We start from the raw sequence: 9,549 nt of genomic DNA, 5'->3' as shown, positions 1-9,549 counted from the left end.
ATCTGGTCCTGGACTTTTCTTTGTTGGAGATTTTTTATTACTGATTCAATTTCTTTGCTGGTTATTGCTCTGTTCAAGTTTTCTATTTTTTTCCTGCTTCAGTTGTGATAGGTTATATGTTTCTAGGAATTTACCCATTTTTTCCAAGCTGTCCAATTTGTTGGCATATAGTTTTTCATAATATTCTCTTATAATCAGTTGTATTTCTGTGATGTTGGTTGTTATTTCTCCTCTCTCATTTGTGATTTCATTTATTTGAGTCCTTTCTCTTTTCTTTTTGATAAATCTGGCTAGAAGCTTATCAATTTTATTACCATTTTTAATGAACCAGCTTCTTGTTTCATTGGTCTGTTCTTTTTTTTTACAACATTCATTTCTGCACCAATCTTTATTATTTCTTCCTTCTGATGGTTTTAGGTTTTATTTGCTGTTCTTTTCCTAGTTTCTTTAGGTATAAGATTGGATTGCTTATCTGAGATTTTTCTTGTTTCTTGCAGTAGGCATGTATTGCTTTATACTTCCTTCTTAGGACCACTTTTGCTGCATCCCAGAGATTTTGGACCACATGTTTTCATTTTCATTTGTTTCCATGTGTTTTTCTTTTAATTCCTTCTTTGATTTCCTGTTGACCCATTCATTTCTTAATAGTAGGTTATTTCACCTCTGTGTATTTCTGATCTTTCCAAATTTCTTCTTGTGACTGTCCTCTAGTTTCATGGTTTCTGATCAGAAAAGGTGCATGGTATGATTTCACTCTCTTTGTATTTGCTGAGACCTGTTTCGTGACCTTATATGGGATCTATTCTGGGGAATGTCCCAGGTGCATTTGAATAAACTGTCTTATCTGCTTTTTAGGATAGAATATTCTGAATAGATTTGTTAAGTCCATCTGGTCCATAGTGTCATCAAAAGCTATCATTTCCTTGTTGATTTTCTATTTAAATGATTTGTTCATTGATATGAGTGCATTGTGAAAATTCCCTACTATCACTGTATTATTATTAAATAGCTCCCTTATATTTGTTATTATTTAGTATATTTGGACCTTCCATGTTGCATGCATACCTATTTCTATTTGTCATATCTTCTTATTGCATAGACCTCTTAATTATGATATAATTCCCTTCTTCATCTCTTGTTACAGTCTTTGTTTTAAAATCTAGTTTGTCTGATATAAGTACGGCTACTACAGCTTTATTTTGACATCCATTAGCAGGACAGATGGTTCTCCATCCCCTCGCTTTCAATCTACAGGTGCCTTTAGGTTTAAAATGAGTTTCATGTAGGCATCATATATATGGTTCTTGTTTTTTTATCCATCCTGACACCCTATGTGTTTTTATTGGAGTCACTAGTCCATTTACAGTCAAATGCTTGTTTATGGAGATTTCCTCTGATCGTTTCTTGTCTTTGTCACTCTTGGTCTTTCTGTTCCACTCATAGTCCCCTTTAACATTTCTAGCAGGGCTGGCTTAGTGGTTAAGAACTCCTTTCATTTTGTTTGTCTGGGAAACTCTTTATGTCTCCTCCTATTATGAAAGACAGCCTTGCTGGATAGAGTATTCTTGGCTGCATAGTTTTTCCATTCAGCACTTTGAATATCAAAGTGCTTCCGGCTTCTGGCTTGCTACATTTTTGTTGAAAAATCTCCTATTAGCTTTACAGATTTTCCCTTGTAATCTAAGGACTTCTTTTGTCTTGTTGCTTTTAAGATTTTTTTTATCCCTAGATTTTGCAAATTTAATTACAATATGTCTTGGTTTGGGCATGCTTTTGTTGATTTTGTTGGGAGTTCTCTGTGCCTCTTGAATCCAGGTGTCTATTTCCTTCCTTAGCTTAGAAAACATTCTGCTATTAATTCTTGAAATAAATTTTCTGCCCCCTTTTCTCTCTCTTCTTCTTGGACTCCTATAATATGAATGTTACTATGTATGATGTAGTCACTGAGTTCTCTAAGTCTATCCTCATATTTCATAATTCTTCTTCATGTCTTCTGTTCAGTTTCATTATTTTCCATTATTTTGTCTTCTTGCTAATAATTTGTTCTGCTTCTTCCAGCCTGCTATTCATTGCATCAGGCTTGTTTCCAATCTTGTTTACTCCATTTTTCATCTCTGATTGATTCTTTTGTAACGCTTTTATCTCTGTAGTAAGAGTCTCACTGATGTCTTCTATTCTTTTCTCAAGCCCATTGAATATCCTTATGACTCTTGCTTTACATTCTCCATCTTGCATGTTACTTATAACTATTTCACTTAGATCTCTGGCTTTGGACTTATCTTGTTCTTTCATTTGAGATGAATTCTTCCATCTTGGCATTTTGTCTAAGTCTACCTCCTTTGTGTCAGAAAAGCCGGTTATGTTTCAGCTCATGAATGTAAAGACCTTAAGAGGAAAAGGTCATGTAGTGCCCAGGGCCTGAGTGTGCCTCTGGTGTGTGCTGCCTGTGCATTTGCTATTGTGTTTTGGCTGCTCTATCCTTCAGGTCATTTGTCTGCAGAGGTTCTCAAGGCTGTTCTGGGCAGTGTTTGGTCCCTGGCCTGAATGTAGTGAGCTTTAATTAGGTGTATTCTGGTCTGTTTGTGAAATGAGACCTGACACCAACCCTACAAGAACCAAGACTCTGCAGAACTCTGGTCAAGAAACATGGTATGGACAGGGGTTTATGCTGAGGAAAGATCTGCCATGCTGGAACTGACACATGCTTGAGTGGGTCTCTGCTTTGGGTAGTCACACTAGAACATAGGGTGGGGGGCTTGGTGTAAGCAGTTTGGCATCCAATGTTCATGATGGGCTGCTTCCCTCAGGTGTCTCTGTGTTTATGTTGAGGGGTGGGGGGGGTGTTGTTTAGTTTATTTATTTCACAATCAAAACCTTAACTCTGCAATCCAGCTAGACTTGGAGGGGAATATGGAAAATATGGAGGCCATAGAATTGGAATGAGAGCATAAAGATTTGGATATTTTGAGCAGATGGAGGCAAAGGGGTACTCTTCTGAGGAAGAGAAGGAATGGTCTGGTAGTTAAAATAAAACACAAGTCAAATTTATTAGATTTGTCCACAGCCAGCAATGGTGATCTTGCTGTTCTCGCAATTCCTGGGCCCAAAGTACTCCATGGTCTCCACAGTATTCATGCCTTCTTTCACCTTGGCAAAGACCACATGCTTGCCATCCAACTAGTCAACTTTGCAGTGCAGATTAAAAATTGGGAATCATCTATGTTGGGTTTAGCATTGGGCCTGAGTAAGATGCGAGGACTTGTTTGCTTCAGGATGAAATTTTCATCATCAAACTTCTCCCCATAGATTGACTTTTTGCCAGTGCCATCATGGCAGGTGAAGTCACCACATTTGCACTTAAATCCCAAAATAATCCTATGAAAACAGGAAACCTTACAACCAAATCTTTTCTCCTCAGTGCTCAGATTAAGAAATTTCCTGTTGTTTTTGGAACTTTGTCTTCAAACAGCTAACGGAGACAAAGTCCAAGGGCTCACTATCCACAGAATATGCTGAGGTTGACGGTGGCTAGGCAGCGTGGGTAGCTTCTGGGTGGCTGTGTGTGCAAGGCCACTGTTTCACTTTTATTTGGGTCACATTGTTTTTTAAGAGACGGTTATGTATATTCTTAACTTTGTTTTTCTATTTGTATTGTGTTTCTTTTCCCTCTGGCTGCTTTTATAATAAAATTTAAATTTATTATCCCTGCATTTCAGAAAATTTATTAAAATATTTCTCGCTATGGTCATATCTGTGATCATTCTATGTAAGATTCACTGAGCTTTTCTTTACCTTTCTTTCTTTTGATTTGTGGATTATTGGCATCTATCAAATTAGGAAACATCATTCCTTAAAATTGTTTTATGCCTTTCTTTCCTCTCTTTCTAGAACTACAATTGCACATAAGCTAGACTGCATGATAGTGCTTCACAGGTAACTAATATTGTTCATTTTCTTTCAGTCTTGTCTTTGTTTAATCTTTATACTTGGGCCTAAATAGTCCTATGCCTTTAAGTTCTCCCCTGCCTCCATTTTTTTCCTTCCAATGTTTTGCATTATTTTATGCTTATCCAGTGAATTTTGCATCTCAGTTCTTACATTCTTCATTTGGAAAAAATATTTTCATTCTTTTCAATAAATGCTATTTCTCTCCTAATTATGTTCTTTCTCTCATCTATATCCTTGAGCATACTTATTATGCTTATAATAAATATTTTAAATTCTTGTCTTCAGGAGGCACCTGAATGGCTCAGTCAGTTAAGCATCTGACTCTGGCTCAGGTCATGATCTCTCCATCTGGGAGTTAGAGCCCCCTGTCCGGCTTTGTACTGACAGCTCAGAGCCTGGAGCCTGCTTCAGATTCTGTGTCTCCCTCTCTCTCTCTGCCCCTCCCCCGCTCACTCTGTGTGTGTGTGTGTGTGTGTGTGTGTGTGTGTGTGAAAATAATACATAAACATTTAAAAAATTTTTTAAAATAAATTCTTGTCTTCAAATCCCATGATCTCTACTAATTCTATTTTTTTTAATTAACTGATTTTCTTCCTTGGTTGAAAATTTCCACATGTCTAGTAATTTTGTATAGGATGCTTGACTTTGCATGCTTAATTCAGAATCCTACTTGGCTGAAAGAAATGCAAATCATTTCCAGCTCTGTGTGAACCCTGGGGTTTATTCAATTTATAATTATCTGAGAGTCATCTTGCTTGGATTCCTGGGGTCACGCGTTTTGTAGGTACAGATCAGTAAATAGCTGAAGTTTCCATAGGATTCTTCTGTTGATTTATTGAGCTCTTTTTACTTTAGATGTACCTCACTATATTATTCTGTCCTGCAAATCTCATCTGCCTCAGACTTCAACAACTCCTGTCTTTGTCTCTTCATTTTGTAGAATTGCCCAGCTCTGCTTGTATTCTCCCTTCTTGTACTGTGGACTAAAATGCACATCTACTTGAGAAGCCCAGTGAAATTTTGGTTTTCATCTCATTTATCCTTTCTCTCAAGGTTTGCAGTCTTATGTTCCCTGTTATACCAACACTTGGACACATATGTTTTATATATTTTATCCAGCTTTTTTAGCAGACAGTAAGTTCTGCACCAGAAATTTTCATGGATAGAAGCAGAAGTTAAACAGGGCATGGTATTTTAATTACAAGTTTTATGTGATCATCAATCCTAACTCTGTATCAAATATACTCATATATTAACTGCCCCTTCCCATCTGATGCTGTGAGGCACCATTGTAATTACAAGAGACAGACACATATAATCTCTCTGGTTTCCAAACCTCATAATTCTGATATGTAAGTATCCTGCAGATTATTCTCATTACTTCAATCATGTCTTTCTTGAATCAAACCTGACAATTGTAACCACATTCATCCAAACTTTGTTCCTAAATTTATTTCAAATGGGCATAATACCCCAATTTCATTGATTTATGAAAAAAAACCTTAAAGTATACCAAGTTTAAGCATTTTCAGGTTTAATATAAGGAATCCTTAGGAACAACAATACAGTGAGAAAGACAGTGGTTTGGGATCTTTAAAAAATAGACTATGTTTTCTACAAAATCATGTAGGGAAGTAATAAACTCCCTTTAATACAATACAATAAATCATTCAGGTCTCAGCTATTGCCACAAAATATCTGAATATGAAAAAGAAATAGCAAATAATACACCACAGAGAACTGAAAATGTATTTAAAAACATTTAAAAAATGATTTTCAAATGAATTTATGGAAGTCACTAAGGATACTAAAACACTCTTTATTAAAGGAAAATCAGGGGTGCCTTGGGTGTCTAAGTTGGGTAAGCAGCCAACTTTGGCTCGGGTCATGATCAGATGGCCAGTGGATTTGAGCCCCATGTGAAACTCTGTGCTCTCAGCTAAGAGCCTGAAGCCTGATTCAGATTCTGTCTCCCTCTCTCTCTGCCCCTCACCCGCTTTTGTTCCTTTTCTCTCTCAAAAACAAATAATCATTAAAAAAAAAAAAGAAAAATTAGAGTCAGGATAATTACCAAAGGGTACCCTTGGAGAGAAAATGTTCACATTGGGTATTACTACAACAACAGGACATAGTCAAGAAAATTCTAATTTGCCACTAACAGCTTTTATCTGTCTTGAAAAAAAATGGTATGAGGCTTTGATGTTCAAGCAAATTTGTCAGAAAAAGAAGGATTGCAGAACACCTCACAAGAAACATCCTTCTAATGTTGACAACATAGGTGGGGTGCCTGGGTGGCTCAGTCGGTTAAGCCTCCAATCTCATGTTCGTGGGTTCGAGCCCCGTGTCGGGCTCTGTGCTGACAGCTAGCTCAGAGCCTGGAGCCTGCTTCTGGTTCTGTGTCTCCTTCTCTGTCTGCCCCTCCTCCTCTCATGCTCTGTTTCTCTCTGTATAAAAAATAAATAAAAAAAATTTTTTAATGTTGACAACATAGGTAACTTCTCATGAATATTTTATTAAGGGGAAAAAAGATGGTGAGAATATAGATAGTACTGTGTTTTTCTTTAGCTGAGTATGTATTTTAAAAATGAGTGCGAGTTGAAGCTATTCACATTTTAAAAGCCATCTTCATTAGCAAACATTTGTGACAAATGGTGAAATATTTTGTCTTCACTTGTACATATCTCCATAAGGATTCACAATCTGGGAATAGTTGCATTAAACATCTAAGATTACTTTGTCAGTTTGCATTCAAAAGCAAAACCAACTTTTTAAAAAAAATTACAGTTAAAATATGTGCTCAAGTACATAATCTGTGTTAATGTTAAGAAAAGAAACTCAAATATGAGTTATAGCATTCAAAGTTACAGATGGAGAGAAAAAAAAGTCAATATCATAAGATAAAAACCTTTCTAACACACATTTTTGAGTACCTCTATCTCCAGATTAGTAATGTATTGGCACTTACAGTAGACAGGGTTAGGTAAGTGGTTAGCTTTGAGTGAATAAAATCATGAGTCATAAAAATAAGCTTTCTAATATTAACAAAAACAGTTGGACGTATTAATGTGCAAACCATTTTTAATCCTGAAGTTGGCAGGATTGCCTCTAGTCAATTTAAAAAATAGATGATTGAATTAAATGTAAGGTTGACTTTAATTTAAACAATAGAACTCAATATTGCTAAAAATCTCTTAGTGATTTGGCTTTCAACTAAGGTATGATAAATAATTGTGTGTCGTGCTGGTGCATAAATAGTAGTCCAGAGAGGTGAGACTAAATAAAGGCAAAGATTGGTAGCAGGTAATTGATATATTAGTCAGTTCATTGGATAGCACCTGATGTTCAGAGTGTTTCACTTTGCAGAGTCAGAGAACCGTAGTAAAGAGAAAACACACCGCTCCTGAATTCTAGTTTTGACAGCATTGGAGCAATAATTTAATACTCTTACAGGTCTTTTTAAAATTCAGAGTTTTCTCACCTACAAAACAAAAAGACTTCACAAAAAGTCTAGGTAATTTTTAGGATTATTTCTAACTCTAAAAATTTAATTACATTTTTAAATGAAGGAAAATTTGGCAGAATCAATGGAGGACCAGCAGTTTCTCCTAAACAGAAATAAAAGTAATCTCAAATTCTTTCTTCCAACAGAAAATTGAAAATTTTGTCCAGTGTCTCCAAATATTAACATACTTGTATAAAGTATTATATTTGTAATTGCTTAGTTTCAAGTATATTTTAAGTCCTAATCTAGGGATAGAACTAAAAACAGTAGCTGAGATCAAAAATAATTTATAACCTTAACATTTCCTTTCATCTATGCATCTAACCTGTGTTCATTACCAGTTGAAATTATTTCACTTCTCTATCTCTCTAATTAAAATTTGAAAATATGGCAAATATATTTTACTTTCTACATTATCTCACAAAATTAAAAAATCACAATAATATATGGCCACAAATTCAATTTATCCAGAACACAAATATCAATAAATCTAGAAGAAAATTAAAAGTTCATTTATCCTTGAGGATACTCTGAATAAAAAGCAAAATTGGATATATAAACTACTATAACCTCTAATCAGTCTGAATGAGACTCACTAAATTATATAGCTGAGAAAATTATAAAGAAGCCTTTAAAATTTTTTAAACATTTCTGTAGTATTCTCATTTGTTCCTTGCTAAAGCACTTCCAACAGCAAGAAACTTATTTCTTTTACTAAAATATTATCATTTCAACAGTTAAAAATGAATTACTGCCTCCCTGAAACCTGTACAGTTATAACTTATGCTGGATCAACCCAGGACAATTATGTCCTTTCCTTCAACTTGTCAAATCTACTGGAACTGATACTCTTTGCTCTATGACGTCTCCCATAAAGCTCTCATTTCTCCTCTTGGTCTACTTTCCTCTAAATGAACCATACATTATTCTTTGTTAATTCTTGAAATGGTTTAAGACTTCCCTTCATACCAGTGGGTTTCTTCAAAATGCATCCGAATCTGTCAGTTTTCTGTTAAAAGTTACCAAGAATTGTATGTACTCCAATGGCACTGTATTAGAGTTCTCCAGAGAAACAACCAATAGTAAGCAAGTATGTATGTATATAAAGACATTAATGTGAGACCTTGAAACTATAAAAATCCTACTAGAGAACAAAGGCCTTTTTGATATTGGCCATATCAACTTCTTTCTAGGTATGGTCCTGAGGCAAGGAAAACAAAAGCAAAAGTAAACTATTGGAACTTCATAAAATAAAAAGCTTCTACACAGAGAAGAAAAAGCTCAATAAAACTAAAAGGCAGCTTCAAGAATGGGAGAAAATATTTGCAAGTGACATATCTGATAAAGGGTTAGTATCCAAAATCTATAAAGAGCTTATAAATCTGAACAGTCAAAAAATGAATAATCCAATAGAAAAAAAGGGCAGAGGACATGAACAGACATTTTTCCAAAGAGGATATCTAAATGGCCAACAGACACATGAAAAGATGCTCAACATCACTCATCATCAGGGAAATGCAAATCAAAACTGCAATGAGATATCCCCTCATATTTGACAGAACGTCTAAAATTAACAACATAAGAAACAACTGATGTTGGCAAGGACGTGGAGAAAAGGGAACCCTCTTACACCGTTGGTGGGAATGCAAATTGGTGCAGCCTCTGAAACTTCTTTGAAGAAGGTCTTATGTATGTACAGCAATATATCAGAGGATAAATTTATTTGTGAAACACCTACAGGATCCTATGAAGACAGGGACTATAAAAAGCTCTTCTTTTCAGCTTACCTCCAAAACCACCCTTCAGGTGATGACTGCCATAGCAAGACCTCTTTCCCACCCAGACCATCTAGATCTTTGAGCCAAATCCCTAGCTTGGAACTTCCACCTGTGCAAGATGTACAGTGGAATGACCTCTGAAATGACCTAATCACCTTTACCTGATTATAATACTAAAATCCCCACCCAAGAAGGAGTCTCAGCCTACTTTACATAACATAAAATGTGTGCATGGCCTGTTTCCTTAAGGAGCATAAGTAACCTCATGTCCACCTCTACATACAATGGCCAGGCTTCCTTATTTAAATACTCATCTTAATC

General features: G+C 35.6%; 1 pseudogene; it reads right to left on the bottom strand.

The window, feature by feature from the left end:
- Positions 1-3,048: 3,048 nt before the first annotated feature.
- LOC115300980 lies at positions 3,049-9,298 on the bottom strand (annotated as a pseudogene).
- Positions 9,299-9,549: the final 251 nt, after the last annotated feature.

Source organism: Suricata suricatta, chromosome 1 (assembly GCF_006229205.1).
Source record: "Suricata suricatta isolate VVHF042 chromosome 1, meerkat_22Aug2017_6uvM2_HiC, whole genome shotgun sequence".
NCBI classification, from domain to species: Eukaryota; Metazoa; Chordata; class Mammalia; order Carnivora; family Herpestidae; genus Suricata; species Suricata suricatta.
This window is presented reverse-complemented; position numbering and strand designations above follow the sequence as displayed.